This window comes from Pinus tabuliformis, chromosome 7, assembly GCF_031772625.1.
Source record: "Pinus tabuliformis cultivar Carrire ecotype Pingquan chromosome 7, CPIR1, whole genome shotgun sequence".
Lineage (NCBI taxonomy): Eukaryota > Viridiplantae > Streptophyta > Pinopsida > Pinales > Pinaceae > Pinus > Pinus tabuliformis.
The window spans coordinates 1,120,151,627-1,120,167,811 of NC_142293.1; positions in this window are offsets into that span (position 1 = coordinate 1,120,151,627).

Below are 16,185 nucleotides of genomic sequence, written 5' to 3' on the forward strand. Positions count from 1 at the left end.
CTCAGTGATGATATAATCTTATACATGTATTTTGTGTTGAAAATTGCAGGTTCCAACCAGGTCATCCACAAGACAATCCTTGAAATGATAAAGCGCTTCACCCTTCCTAGAATTACAAAACCCTAATCTATTCCAGGCTTCGCACTTTAGGGGGCAATCTGTTACACTAAAAAATGTCACCATGACTACTTACAGTTAGTATGGCTCAATCAACAGTCATGCTACCCTCTTAGGCAAGTCTTATGCCTCTGCTATCCATCTCAAACTCAAAAAAGAGAGAAAGTCTTGTAAAAAATGTGTTTATCTCTGGGGACGCAGGTTCTCTCAAGCCTTACCTGCGGGGACGCTCACAATGTTCACAAAGACTGCGTCCTTGGACGCTCTGTATGTTAAGGGACAGGTGCGTCCTTCTGTAAAAGGCAAAATGCGCAAGTTTCATCTTAAAAAAGTTACTTGTGGTTACTTCTAGAACTTTCTAGAGGTCGGTTTGATGAAATGGATGCGCCTCCAGTTGGTTCATGTATCCCTATTAAGGAGGAACTTATCCCATCAATAAGGGAGCTATCCCACCCAAAGAGGGGGATTATCCCATTGATGGTGGACCTGAATAACCTCTTTACAGCACTATAAATAAAGGCATTGAGCCAGAGGGAGAGGAGGTTGAAGCTATACATTTTCTTTGGGTAAATGCTGCAGGAATTAGGACTCCCATTTAGAACCTTGTGAGGAGAGATTGTCTTTGCTTGATTCTACTTGGAAGTGGGTGAGCTTTGTCAAAGTAGAGGAAAACCCTTGATGGACCCTGGGAGGAACTTGCACAACACCAAGGCCAGGTTGTAAGAGTTTCTTTGTTTCGTTATTAATACAAACTGGTTTATTTTTCTCAATAGCTTGTGTTAATGAGTTATTTCATGTGTTCCTTGGTCTGCATGTTGAATATATGTTTTATTATATGAAATGCAAGTGCTTGGTAATTGTTTGATTGTTTGTGGTTGCAGGAATTGATGTGAAGGAGGAGCTCATCCGGATCGGCAAGGACGGACTACAACAACAGCGTTTTGGAATAAGGTAAGCCTAAACACTTGTAGTTTTCATGTTTTAAAAGGTATATTTAGAGAAAGATCACTCCATTTTGTCTTGTTTGTCGCTAGAGAGTTTAGACTCCTAGGGAGGTCAGTTGTGTCCGCACAAACGACTTTTTCCGCCACGACAAATTGGCGACTCCACTGGGGAATCCATTAATGAGAAAGTCTTTTCCTTTGTGTGAACTTTGCTCTGAGAAAATCATTTTTATTTTCTGGTTTTTGACTGTGAGAATTAGTATTTGGGTGGCTTAGCTTTAGATTTAGTTAGATTTGGTTTTTCTTAACTTTTCCAGAAGGACGCACCCTCTGAGTACTGCACAGTGCGTCTTTGGACGCGCTGTTGCCGTTTGCACAGAGCGGGCCCGCGCTTGTTCTAACGGGTTGCCTGCGTCTTCCTGTAAAATTTAGGAAAATTCCATTTTTTGCTTTAATTGCTTTTAGATTTTGATTTTTCTTAGTATTTTCTGCCCAGATCCTTTAGTACCCTGTCAAAAATTTTCAACTGAACTTGTTTTGTGAGCTTTGAGTGTTTTAGTGGATTTCAACGAAGTTTAGGCCTAGGGTTTGATTTTTGAATAGGTCCTGTAGTGACTTTAACGGTAGAAAGTTGTCCAGCCTTAGATCTCTCTGGTTTGTCAGCCTTCTTAGAAGTCGGGCCTGTCGTAAAGTCTCCTTGTGTGAGCAGCTTGCCATTTAAGTTGTCTTTTGGGTCAAATTTCGAATTACTTGTTTATAAAGTGTTGATTTCCATTTTACAAAAGAACAAAAAGATTAGAGTTTTGTTTTGGCTAGTTTTTGGTTCTGCAATAAGCTAGTCCTTGATTTGATTGTGATCAAGTAAAACACCTTAGAATAATCAATGTTGGTTTTGGCCTCGTTAAGATTGCTTAGAGTAAATTTACCTTTTAGTTTGCTTATGAGTGAATTTTCGTAGATTTTAATAGTTGTTAAGATTGATTTTTGTTACCTTAGATTTATTTGCTTTATTAAAAGAAAAATACAAAAACATCTTCTTTAAAAGTCTTGTTTCAAGTAGCTTTTTGTTTTTGAAAGAGAAAAAGAGTTTTTTTGTGCATGTAAAGAGCGGTCATGTTTTTATGCTTGAAAAAGACAAACGAATTGTTTCTTTGATTGTCTTCAATTAAGAAGATGCTTTTATAAAGATTGCATTCTCTCAACTTTTTAGTTAAGCAATTCATCGAAAAAGTAAAGTAGTGGGTAAATCATCCTAGGTGCATTTTGTAGTGGTTTCGAGTCGAGTCAACACACCACTGGTTTCACTTCCATCACCTTTTGACTTAAGAAACAACCTTAAAAGTAACGCTTAAATTAAAATCAATCTAGTAATTTTTATTTTTCTAGGGCTCTGAAACACCAACATAGCTTAGGCTAGGGTCTTGGAGTAGGTGAGTACTTAACTCTCCAAGACTACAAAACCAAACAGATAGTTTATCTTGAGTAGAATAAATCCAATTGTTTCAGTTGCACTCTGGGAAAGCTCCTCTTAAAGGAGAAGCACGAGCTCGTGTCCGAACCAGTGAGGGGATCATTCCCCCCTCATTGGGAACGACGCCAGACAGTACGTATTACAAATGGTAAACCTCGGATTAACCATTGTCGAGGAGCCAGGGGTCACTTATCGGTAAACCTTGGATTATTGTCAAGGAGCCGGTAAGGGGATTGAGCTTGTTACTCTGCCCTTGCGTGCTGTCGGAGTTTAGACTGTTCCCCCAGGTGTAATTGTTGTGATTGGTAACTTTAGTGACCATAATCTTTAGGGTTCTACCGAGGTGACGGTGGAGGGAAGGTCCCACTGTACCTGGAGCAGACGTCGGTTATACTCACTTGGATTTTCCGGGGGGTTCACTTCACTTCGAGACGGTTAAAGTGGAGGAACTTGTGCCGGTCTATTCATTAAGCAGGTTGCCGGGGTAACTGTTCCACCCGCCATTTCTGTACTGAATCCTGCGAGGTTGGGCCTAATCACCAACTAGCGCTTTTGGTCCGGAAGACTACTGTTTGTGTTTGGTTTGACGCTCTAGATTATTTAGGCGTGTGCTTGAAATTTGTTTGCTTCTTTAGAAGACTTTAGGTGGTTTGATTTGAAATTTTTACTTTGTTTTCGTGTGTTGTAGTTAAAAATCTTTAATTGTGGCGGAATTACCGAGACAGTCCCGTAGACTTCGGGGCAAGCCTCCTGAGATTGTTACCGGAATAGATTTGTTAAGAAAACTCTGTAAATCGCGGGGTGAATCTCCTGAAGACATTCCGGGTCAGTACGAAGGGTTAAAGGTCCTTGTAACTCCTCCTAGTGACAGTAGAGTAGGTTCACCTGAAGAAGGAGAATCTTCCTTGGTAGTCCATCCAGATTACCAAAGTTTAGAAACAGGTTATAATCCCGAAGCTGTTTCAGTTTCTGAGCTTGTTGGTAGTTTTTCGTCTGCTAGTGATACAGGCGAAGAACCAGAAATATCTGAACCTGTTACTCCAACTTCTAGTGTCCCTGATTCACCAAGAATAGAAAGAATTATCACCGAAAATCTTCCTTCTGGTTTGATTTCTATAGAAGAACTTGCTCCAGAAGAGGATATAGGTGTCTCTCACCTTGAAGGTCAACTTACTATTGATCTAAGGGAGCGTGAATCCATCTTTTACAGTCCGCCTAGAAGTACTTCTTGGTACCTTGCGTTAACCAATTTTTTAGACAACTCAGTAGGTTTTTCTACACCTCGTACTCCTTTTCCACCTGGAGGTATTTATACTCCTGTAAATATGTCTGGTCAGTCGTCCGTGTTTACTCAAAGTCTGAATCGTTTTTACACGGCGGTCCTTCTGTTCCCACTGGGTATCAGTCACTTTCTGGTACCTTTGCGGGGGCATCTCCTCAACCCGTTGATCATGGGTTATTTGCTGGAAACAGTGGTAATATACCATTGGGTGTAGGAGACATTTACATGATGTCAGGTTCAGTTCCCGTTTCCCAACCTCAAGGTGGCCAATTACCGCCTGGGGGGCAACTGCAGTTAACGCCTGGGGGGCAACCTCAAGGTACACAAATCGTGTCTGGGGGGAAACCTCAAAGTCAGTATGTACCTATGGTGCAATACGTGCCTCAAGGTCAACCTCGGCCTCAATATGTACCCCAAGGTCAACCTCAGTATCAATATCAACCTCAAGGATGGCAACCCCAAGGATGGCAACCTCAAGGGTATCAACCCCAAGGTTATCAACCTCAAGGGTACCAACCTCAAGGTCAAGGTCAACCCCAGTATCAGTATTTACCTCAAGGTTATCAACCTCAAGGTCAATACTCAAGTCAAGGTTATCAACCGCCTCAAGGTCAGTCATATGTTCCAAGTATGGGAACTGCACCTTACAATTATCAATCCTACCCTCAATCTGGTTATGGATCTCAGTATCCTCAACCTGTTACGGGTCAATACCCTGGAATGTTAGTGTGGGATCCATCACAGGGTCAACAGGTGTTGCAGCCAAGTGTACAGATGGTTCCTCAAGCTGGACAACCCGTAGTTTCTGGTCCAACCCAGCAACCGCAACCTGTCCAGCCAAATGTTCAAACTTCTGTAGCTTCGGTAGTTACTCAGCCGTCAATTGCACCTAGTACTCCATCTCAAACGGCTACTGCAACTACCGCTACATCTACCATACTTACTTCTAGAGTATCGACGGCTCCAGTTTCTACTGTCCCTGTTACCACACCTCAGACATCTTTACCGTTGTCTGGATCTACGATTCAAACCACGGTCCAGATGCCTGTAGGTCAGCCTGGTATAAGTACGGTTGTCACTACTCAACCTCAATTTGTTCAACCTCCGTACCAGGGACAGTACCAACATGGGCAAGCTGTCCAACAACCGGTTTACCAGTATCAACCGTATCCTGGGTACACTTATCAACAACCCCAGTACGGTCCGGTTAATCCTGGTTTTCCAGGAGGATATAATATCCCAAATGCGACTCCTGTTCCTAGTTATCTTGGATATCCTCCTCCTGGGGCTGGTATTGTGACCCAGAATTTTAGAGATCCTAACCGGCAGTTACCGTTTATTGCAACTTTGGATTTACCCGACTTGACGCGCCTAACTAATGATCCAATTCAATATCTTCAGTTCTGGCCACCAATGCCAAATAAGTTGCCCAGCGACATACCCAAGTTCGAAGGTAAGTCTGGAGAGGATCCATCCAATCATGTGATGACTTACCACCTCTGGTGTGGTTCGCATTCTATCTCAGATGATTCCATCCGCTTACGTCTTTTCCAGCGTACACTCATTGGTCTCGCGGCCAAGTGGTACATTGAGTTACCACGGGCCTCTTTTTACAACTTTAGCCAGTTAGCTACATCGTTCTTAACTCACTTTCAGTTGCCGGTCAGATACGATAACGGCACGGAGTTATTAACTTCACTAAAACAATCGACGTCCACGTATATTTCTGATCACATTCATGAGTGGAGACGTCGAAGGAGATTAGTGAAAGTTTTTATCCCGGACCAAATCTTAGCTGAATGGTTTGTCAAATCATTATTACCGAAGATTACTGAAGATGTAGCTAAGGCCGAAGTAGTTACTGAGGAGCAAGTCATTGCTCAGGCACAATACCTTGACTTAGTTTACACTCAGTCGGGTACGTTACACGAGAAGATTCCGGATCTTCCAAAGTCGAATCAAATCGCTGCTGCTCCTTCGGGATCTCATGCCGCTGATGGTATGATTGGTATCGTGACTACGAAGAGCAAGAAGAAGTCTTCCAAGGCTTCAACTACTCCAATTATCACTTTGCCTGATTCTCCGACAGGAGAGTCTTCTCCTGAACTCACCGCCGACATTCACGCTGTAGAGTCATCTACGGCCAAATCAAAAAACGGTGGAAAGAAGAAAGGAAAGAAGAAGGCTAAAGTAGACAAGGCTCCAAAGGAGAAAACTGAAAAGTCGGAAACCAATGACGAAAAACGCAAACCTCGATATCCTTGTCTTATTTGTGAAGAGGATCATTTTACGAGAGATTGCCCTCATCGGGCCGAGGTTGTGAAAATAGTCAAAGGTTCTCCCACTCCTGCTGTGTTAAAGAATCCATTTCTAGAGCAGGAGAATAAGATGATAGGTTCTTCTTCGAATGCCAGTGAAGAACCCATTTTGATGATGTCTCATGTGAGGATTGCGACTCGATCGCAAGATTATGGTAGTAAGGCTCCTGTTGATGGTAAGGAAGCAGAATCTTCTCACTCTAACCCATCAACCTCAGCTCCTGGTTCCGATCCACTACAGATCGAAAAACCTAACCCAGACTTAGTGATTAAGCCGCCCGCCAAGGGTGTACTTCGAAGGTCTGCTTTCAATCCACATGCGAGAGCAGCCCAGAATTACAACATTGTTGAGGACTTAGCTGTTTCACCTTCAGCAATGTCGGCACTCGAAGTGCTGCAATCATGCCCAGCACAACGGAAATTGCTTTTGTCGGCTATCGGAGCTGTCGATGTTCAGGACCCGAACCTAATGATCTTTGATCTAGAAAATAGTACACCGCGTCTCCCCCATCAAATGGCTTTCCAAATTCCAGTGATAGTAAAAAACAGGCCTATTCATCAGACTGTGATTGATGAGGGAGCTTCTACGTGTATTATGTCGATTCAATGTTGGAGATCACTTGGTTCTCCTTCGTTGAACCAATCCCCCACCATCCTTAAGGCCTTTGATGGCCGTGGGTTCCGTCCGTTTGGTATTCTACAAGAATTGCCTATAGGGGTTGAAGGTAAAACCGTTAGTCTGGATGTGGAAGTGGTTGATGCCCCTCTAGACTACAACCTTCTTTTGGGTCGAAGTTGGTCATATGCTATGACTGCCCTCCCATAACTGCTCCTTATTTCGATCCACTCAATCAAGTCCTACCTACGGATGAAGCTATTAGAGAAATCATGAGTTTAGAAGAGTGATCTTGGGAGGACTCGCACCATCATGTTTCAATATTTGATTTGGACATGATGCCTCTTCAAATCTTATCACCTGACATACCAGAAATCATTTCCTCACCCTATACGACTATCTAAACTTTGGAGGTGGAAGGAAACATGGGCAATATTTCAAAGACATTGCTCATCGATATTTCTATCAAGACAGGCATCATGGAAAACATATAGATTGAAGCCAATCACAATCCTGAGGAAATTGCGAGCTTCACCTACCCTTTTAAAGATTTCCGTGATGTTTTCCCTTGGCCTTATGAGGAAATGCCTGGCATAGACCCTTCTATTGTCAAGCATGAGATCAAGAAGGGTCGAGCATTCTTTTTATGGTATTTTTCTTGTTCTTTAATCTAAAAAATCCTTGAGTCTCCTTCTTCAGGCTCGTTAAACTACCATGAAGAAGAGTGAGCATTCTTTTTATGGTATTTTTCTTGCTCATTAATCCGAAAAAACTTGAGTCTCCTTATTTGGGCTCGTTAAACTACTACAAAGAAGATATGAGCATGTTCTTTTATGGGATGTTTTCTCACTCTAAAAATTGAAAAATACTCGAGTTTTTCATCGTTGGACTCGTTAAACACATACGACGATAGTCTGAGAATTCTTTTTAGGTGCTTTTTTCTCGCTCATAAAACTGAAAAAATCCCAAGTTTTTTCTTTAGGCTCATTAAACATTTATAAAGATGACCCGAGCATTATTTTAGGTACTTTTCTCACTCGTTAAACTGAAAAATCCCGATTTTTTGTCACTGGGCTCGTTAAAAATATATGACAACAACCGTAGCACTTACTTTTTTGGGACCATTTCTCGCTCTCAAAATCGAAAAAATCCCCCGAGTTTTTCCCTTCTTCAGGCTCGTTAAATCTACGAAGAAGGAATGAGCAGTTATTTTACCTCTTTTTCCTTGCTCTCTAAACTGAAAAAGATATCTTGATTTTTCTTCATTTGACTCGTTAAAATTTGATGAAGGTATTGAGTTTGTCGTCGTGTGACTCATTAAAAATTCATGACGAATATTGAGTTTAGTCTGTTTCCTTGTACTCGTAACAAAATGAGGTCAACATCTATTGAGCATAGGTTTCTCTTTATCCAGACTTAATAGATTAACTTACAGAAAAAGCAATTGATCCAGGTATACTATTAAACTTTTGTCGCACCTGGTTAACAACTATGACAAAGGGACCACCTTGGAGTCGTTCTTTACGATCTTTTTAGACTCTCTAAATATGAAAATACCACCAAGTTATCTCATCTGGACTCATTAAATTACATAGATGAATGATAGAGTCGCTCTTTTTGCGGTCCTTTTCAGACTCTTAAAATATGAAAAGATCGATGAGTTATCTCATCTGGACTCATTAAATTACACAAATGAATGATAGAGTCGCTCTTTTTATGATCCTTTTCAGACTCTTAAAACATGAAAATATCGACGAGTTTTCTTGTCTGGACTCATTAAACTAATCAGATAGGGCATAGACTCACTCTTTTTTCGGTCCTTTTCAGACTCTTAAAATATGAAAAGATCGATGGGTTTGCCCGTCTGGACTCACTAAACTAATTAGACGGGGAAAGTGGACAATACAACTGTATTCAATATTAAAAAGTGTGGTTTGGTAGCAATCGTTCCCTTGAAAATGGCACTCCATTAGATAAACCTCCTTGTGATGGCCTCTCAATATGAATCCTACCATCCTATGAGTTTAGCCTAAATACCCTGGTGTTCTTGCATCTTTGTATCCTAACAATCTTTGGATTTCATGAGTCTAGTTCTACATGGTTAAAACCATTGTCGTGACTTCTATTGTTCAAGGGTTAACCTTTTGTTTCCTCAATCAACCCATCAAGCATGTCTTTTCATCATGCCCTCTATCGTTTTGACCCAATGCTCAAAGATTCCTCAAAAAACAAATCATTCTTGTCCTGTTTCGTGTCGATTGATGTAGGACACATTATTGCCTACCTTTCGACAGGTATCTTCCTATCGACTTCAGTGCCTTGGTACTTGTAGACACTAGTGGAAGGTAACCTTGTGTTTGATCAGGAGTTCTCATTATTGGCTCCTGGTTAAGTGATTCTATGGGTGTTCGATGACAGGAACATTTTTCACACTTGCTAGATTGTACTGTGCATCTTGGAGACCATCGCCATTATTGATGGCCTTCCTCGCATCTATTAACAATCTCCATTATTAACTGGTAATCAAACAATTTCATGCATGTTTGACATCAACGCATATATTCACACATATCAATATACGCTGTTCGGTAAAGCAAAATCAAGACCTTGGGTAGAGGTTTGCATCACTCAGCCTTGTTTCCTCTCCCAAGTTGCGTATATTGTTTTTTGGAGATAGATCATCAGAATGATCCTATTATGACACTAGATCCACATTATGCTTATTAGCAGCCAGCATGGTCATATCTCTTTTATGAGAAAATCACTCTGACATAGCTACTGAGCATGGGAATGCCTGACTCAGGACATGATTTTAGTTGTTTTATATATATGTGTTGTATCGGGTTTCCCGTACCGCCCGAAGCTCTGATCCTATCTCTCTTTTTGGTGAAGAAGGAAAATTATATTTAAGTAAAGTATTTCGACCATCGTCGCAGCCTCCGATCTCACACTTTAGGGGGCATTTGTTATACAAAAAAATTACCCCCTCATCAGCTTAGAGGGGAAAGACATGATAGCTGAAGAAAAGACCAAGATCACAAGCCTTGTTTCCACACTAACGCTGGATATACATTGACAACATGCTTTATAAAGCTTCTTTGTAAGACTAAGGGAGCGTTAGTGACCCTACTAACTCTACTTTTTGGTTCAGGGACAATGTTAGTGGATCCTAATGAGAATCTAGAGGTCAAAGGAGCGAATTGACTCATAAATATGTCTATATTCCCTCGTAAACCTACTCGGAAAAGCAAGGAAACATCTAAAGTTTGACCTATTTGTGGGATTTCTAATCCTAATGAAGGAGGAAAATGGGAAAGAGCTCGAAAGCATTGCAACATCATTGCTTTTACCTTACGAGACTCATGGAGGAACTTGGTAACCCTAACTTGATTGTTACATAAGAAAAGCTAGGGCTATTGTGATAGAGGTCAGATCATTTGAAAGGATAGCTTACTTGATTGTCGAGCATAATCTCAAATCTAAGCATAAGAATTTGGTAAGAAGGGAGAGAGAGAGAGGAGATGGAGGGGTAAGGGAAGGCTGATGCAACAGATGGTTGTAATCACTCTTCTGATATTAACATAGAACTGCACTTGTACTGTCTACTCCGTGGTGTTGGTACTATCATTCATTTACTTGTTTGTCCAATACCTTTTAGCATGAGTAGCTTAGTTATGTGTAACTAGATGTCTTTAATATATGCATGTATTAGTTATCAAGGTTGTACGCTGTGATTATGCTTGTCTCTTCTATGTGCAGGACTTGATCTAGAGTCGGCTCAAGGGACTTCCACCTAGCTACATTGTGCTCTCCAGCAAATCTACATGGAGGCTCGAGGTAATGAATCAATCCTTATTTGATGGTTAGTTATTGTTTATGGACATGCATGTAGCTTTGTGACAGTTGTAGATAATCTTACAGTCTGCCAAGGGTCTCGGGACAACCCTTGAGGGTATCTCCATTCTCCATACACTGTGCATTTTATCCTATAGCACGCTCTAGTCCAATGTCTGCATTAACAAGAGAAATGTTATAAGCACATATATACCAAAAACAATTAAAAATATCAAAATTAGAAATTTTATTATTTACCTTCATCATCGAAGTCCTCTCCATCTGGTAAGGGCATATCTGGATCTCCACGAAAATCGGTGCCACTATATGGCCAGTCCTCCACGACGATATTTTGTCATCGTAGCCATGAAAGAAATGCAGGTTAGTATGACATGTGCTGACCCCCAGTGATCCTAGGCATCAAATGCTCCAGCAGGCCATCCATGGATCGCGTGGTATAGGAGGATCTACCTCAGTCAGATGATACTGGAACAGTGGTACCCATTCCAAGAAGAAGGTCACAAGTACAAATATGAAGGAAAATTTCTTCAGATTCCCCGCCTTAGCTTTGGACAGCTGGGATTTGATGTTGATCTTCATGGCCTCTTCCCAGTTGAAGATCATAGGAGCTGTACAGTCGATAGCATAAAGGAGCTTCGACTTGTTAGTCTCATGTTCCGCTTGGGACCCCGCCACTTTGTTGATAGTCAATAGAAGCACTCTTAGTGTCAGATCCCGAATAGTGGAAATATCTATCTTCCCACTTTTGGATTTCACGGCCTCAGGGCAATGTTCAGCAATCAAGGAATATATGCTTTCCCCAATCGGTCGTGACCCATACAAGTTCACTGGTTCCCCTCTGCAGGATAGTCCAGTGATGAAGTATATATCTGAAGTTTCCAACTCCAGCTCCTAGTTGCCAATGACAAATATCTCTTGATTAATGTCCCAAAGACCAATTAGGTATTGAAGAAACTCGGGCTGGGCCCGCATCCCTGGCGTGAGAAAGAATTTGAGGAGCTCATAAGCCCTCAAAGATTCTAGGCAATTTGGGTCATTCATTGCCTGGGTGTCAACATCCTCATGTTCCTGTTCTTTCCAGTCCACCATTTTCAACGATTCTTTCCTGCAAAAGCCATTAATTGGAGTTAACAATCATACTTTTTCCATAAAATTTGAGTTTAAATGGTGATTTTTTGAGGAAATAGGGTTTTTCCCTATGTTAGCGCTTGAAATTTCACCTCAGACTGAGAAAGGTAAACCTCAAGGCAACATCAAACCACTTAGCCTCGTAGCTAGCCCTACGGGGCAGGAGAGGGCTCTCTTCAGTCTATCTTGATAAAGATCTTCAATGGGCAAGATAACCAATAGGGTAACACTGATTTTAGGCTAGTAAACTGATCAAAAGGGTTGATTTGGGATTTTTAGGGTTTTTGGTGGAAAATTGGGGAAATGGCAATTTTAGGTGCGGGGATTGGACACAGTTTTCGCAGGGGGTTCTTTGGGGCGAGGTAGGAAACAATATTGATGCATTTAATAGAGATGGATGAATGAGAATGACCGGTGAGGAGTTAAAGAGAGCAAGCAATAACCTTGAATTCCCTTTAAACAGTCGAAAACATTGATATTAAGCAAACTTAAAAGCAGAGCATGACAGTCATGAGTTCTACTTTAACACTTCATTTGCCTAATGTGCAGAAGGAAAAGTAAGGAAATGATTCACATAACACACTTACAAGTACAAAGAGAAACACACCATCAATACATGTGACCACAAGAATCCCAAAAAGGACTGCAAAACCCTGGTCTTCCTTTGCCAAAAATTGCAGAGATACAGTGAGTAATACAATAAGAGCTTCTCCCTCAAGAGTCCAACCATGAAAATGAGCAAGAGAGTACATAATATAGATCATCTAACATCTTTCCCTGCCTCTAGGGGTTGAGCTCACTATCCTAGGAGCTGTTTCAACCAATTCTAAACTAAGCACTGAAAACTAGGCAGTCAAAACAACTTGCCTCTATAAACTAGGAAACCAATTCATTCATTTAATTTTCACCTATCTCATGAATGAATCTTCCAGAAGAGATACATAAGTGTAAAAGTGTCATAAATTTATATCATTTACAACAAGAAGGATAAAAATAAACTCCAAAAAGTCAAACACAGTCAAAACTGCGTTTTGCTGAGCTGTAGGCTGAAATCCTGAGCAATTTGCCTGACGGGTCGCGCGCCTTTGAGAGCACTTTTGGGGCACTTTGAGGTGTCCAAATGAGGCAAGAGTAGGCTTGTTGGAAAGGTCTGTGAATCTACTTTCCAACCCAACTGAAATTTATGAATTTGGTTGTCATTTTCTCCTCCAAAATTGCAATCTCCCAAGACTGCTTTCTGTGTATCAAAAATGTGGCAGAAAGTCATTTTTTGCTTGTTTTTTGACTTTCAGGAGGCCCAAAACTTCATAAAATCTCTTGGAAATGGGTGAGCATGTGTAAATTTTCATGCAAAATCCAGAAATTCTAAGTTTTTTGAAAATAGAGTTGCCAAGTGAAAGGGTCGCTCGGGGGGTGAGACCCTTCAAGCGGAAAAACCTGTTTTTTGCCTTAAAAACCAAAAATCACCCAAAATGCTCAAAATTTCTTGGAATTTGTGCTGGGGCTGAGATATTTAGTGCCATGCTCCTTAAAGGAAGCCTCGTCCAAGATGTGGAGGGGATCGGGCCTTTTTCTCCGTTTTTGTGCTTTGACCAACCGCCTTTGGAGCACCTTCATTTTGCCTTGCACACGTGCATCTGTGCCCAATAATGATTCTTCATGTTTCTCAGCAATTTCTTATCTTGGTTGGCCTTAGCCAACAGCCTCTCTAAATGAGCATTGAGCCGGATAAGCATAGCCTCTCGCTCAACTGGCACTAAATCACCGAGTCTTCTTCGATTCAAGTTAAGGTCACTACGAATCCTCAACAACTCATCAAGAGTTTGCTCATCCTCCAACTGCTTGTTGCGCTGTTCCAGATATGAGATTATCCATTGTGCCCCTTCTAATCTCTTCTAAAATGCATCATTTTCAGCTCTAAGGTGCTGAATGATCTCCTTTGACTCTAGGCTAGGAGAACTGACATCAAGATCAACAAGCTCTATATCTGGAACACCTGATGGCCACTCATCAATCCTGGGCTGTTTGCCCCTCTCTGATACCTATGCTGCTGTCGGAGACGAGGCCCCTTCCACCTGGTGTGGAGATAACACTCGTGGTGCTGATGAAGAAGGCGAGACCCCTTCCACCTGGTGTGGAGAAAATACTCGCCTAGCTGCTGCAAATAAGGCCCTGTGGCCTCTCTGATAAGTGACCAATGGAGAAGAGCTGACATGGCTAGTCCCGGGGATATCATGCTGCTGTGATGGTCCTCCCTTCTCATGAACAATCTCCGGATGTGGTGGTGGTGCTGTAAAGAACTCACGAGAGATGAACTCCTCCCATGTGATGCCCTGCTGAGCCAACTGATGTCTGACCACAAGATGAATCAAACCGTAATGATAGAGGCTCCTATAATGCTGTGCTGGGCTCTTCCTCTGCATCAAGGGCACCATCCTCTCAATGTTCTGGCACATGAAAACAGGGATGTTCATTATCCGTACCCGTGTGAAATGCATCATCAAGCGAATATGGTACGAATATATCTGTGAAAATCTGCCCTCACAGGTGAAAAAGAGCATGATAAGCCTCATCATGGGAGCATACTCACTCCTCAAAAATCTGAAGGGAAATACACCCGTCAAATGTCTCATGAATGCAGGTCTAATGAAAGGCTCAAACTGAACACTGTCCAACATCTTGCGCTTGTTCCACACCTCTCTGACATTCGGTATCCCTGTGGCTTGAGCAATCATCTCGGGTGTCAATGTAAAATCCACCCCAGCAAGGTTCACATGTCCATCATGCAAATGCAAAACAAATAAGCGATCCAACTCCCTGTGATGCTGAATCCGAGAGATCCTCTCGCAAAACTCATAACAAGACATATAACGGAAACATGATACTGCCATTGGACAAGCCTGCAAATCAGTCAAAGAGGTGGGTTCCTCTCTCCTATGATGACCGCCCTTTCCACCCTTGTGAGGCCTCCTCTGTTCCTCAAACTCTGAAGCTGATGCATGGTCATCACTTTGCTCATAATTAGTTTCGGTTTCTGACATTGTTTTAGGAGAAAAGTGGTTGAAATGTACTGTTGTTTATGCTTTGCAAACTGCTGATTAAAATGCTATTTCAAGGGGACAAGGAGCACAAGGGAAATGTTAGGGAAGGGATATTTTAAAGCGAAACTGGGAATAATAATGAAACAGGGAGTTTAGGGAAAGGATTATTGCATATACATTATTTTCCAAATTTATTTACAATAATGATATGGGAGGAAGGGCTAGGGTTTAATTTTTCTTTTGGTTTCTTGGGAAGAAGGGTAGGGTTTAGGGCTCTTTAACAAATTTGGAAGGGAAATTTACATAAAATGATAAGGAAAATGTAATGGGAGGTGGAAAAAATGAGAACAATGGGATACCTCAAAACAGCATAATAAACCCTAGCAATTTTTACAACTTCAAGCCAAAGCATAATAGAGACTTCTACTTGCAAATGGAGACCTTTACAAATATAATCATGACCTTCTTGAACTGTAACAAGCAATAATTTTTTATGATGGAGGGCCTACCTTGCACAATTTAGCAATTTGTGGCTCCTTGGCAAATTTGCTGGCGGTTTTGCAGAGAGAGCGTTGATGGGTCGCGCGCCTCACCCAACGGGTCGCACGCCTCTGACGGGTTGCGCGCGTTGTAAATTAACACTGGCGGAGGGTGCCTGACGGGTCGCGCGCCTCTGACGGGTCGCGTGCCTGGTTCGACGGGTCGCACGCCTTCCCAACTCACAAACTTCACTCAAACTCTCTTGCAATCAGTTGCTCTATCACTTGGACGCATAATGAGGCTTGATAGAGGGAGATTAGGGCTTTTATAACCTTGTTTGAATTAATTTCATATCATAACCCACTTTATAATGTTTTTCCATGACACTTTATAAACTTGACTTTTTGGTTTCCTTTTATCCTGAAACTGATTGATTTGATGCTTTTCTTTGATTATTTTTGTAGGGATAGGCTCTGAGGGATCTTGGCAAGGGAGCCAGGGTTATATGCTGTCCTTTGAATCATTTTGAATTTTTTACAATTTTCACAAAATTTTTGAGAAATGACTTTGGCTTTAAAAACAGGGTTTTTAAATCCAAGGTGAAAATTAACTGTACAAGATAGAATCTTTTGAAAAAACACTTTAAAAATCATCCCTCTGGCTTGCTGGGTACTTATTGACCTTCAGAGACATGAGCTTGAAAACAAACTTGGCCAAAAACCCTAGACCTAAAAATTTGATCTCAAGACAATAGACAAGTAACCTTGACAAAGTTTAATGACTGAAACAAGCTGATCCAGCAGTGCCCAGAGGGGGACAAAGACACCAGCTCCTCCATCAGGGTTATGGCATGCCTAACGGAATGCAAAGAATGACACTGATGAGACACCTACCTATGCAAATGCAAAGATCTTTGATCACTGATGGAGGGCT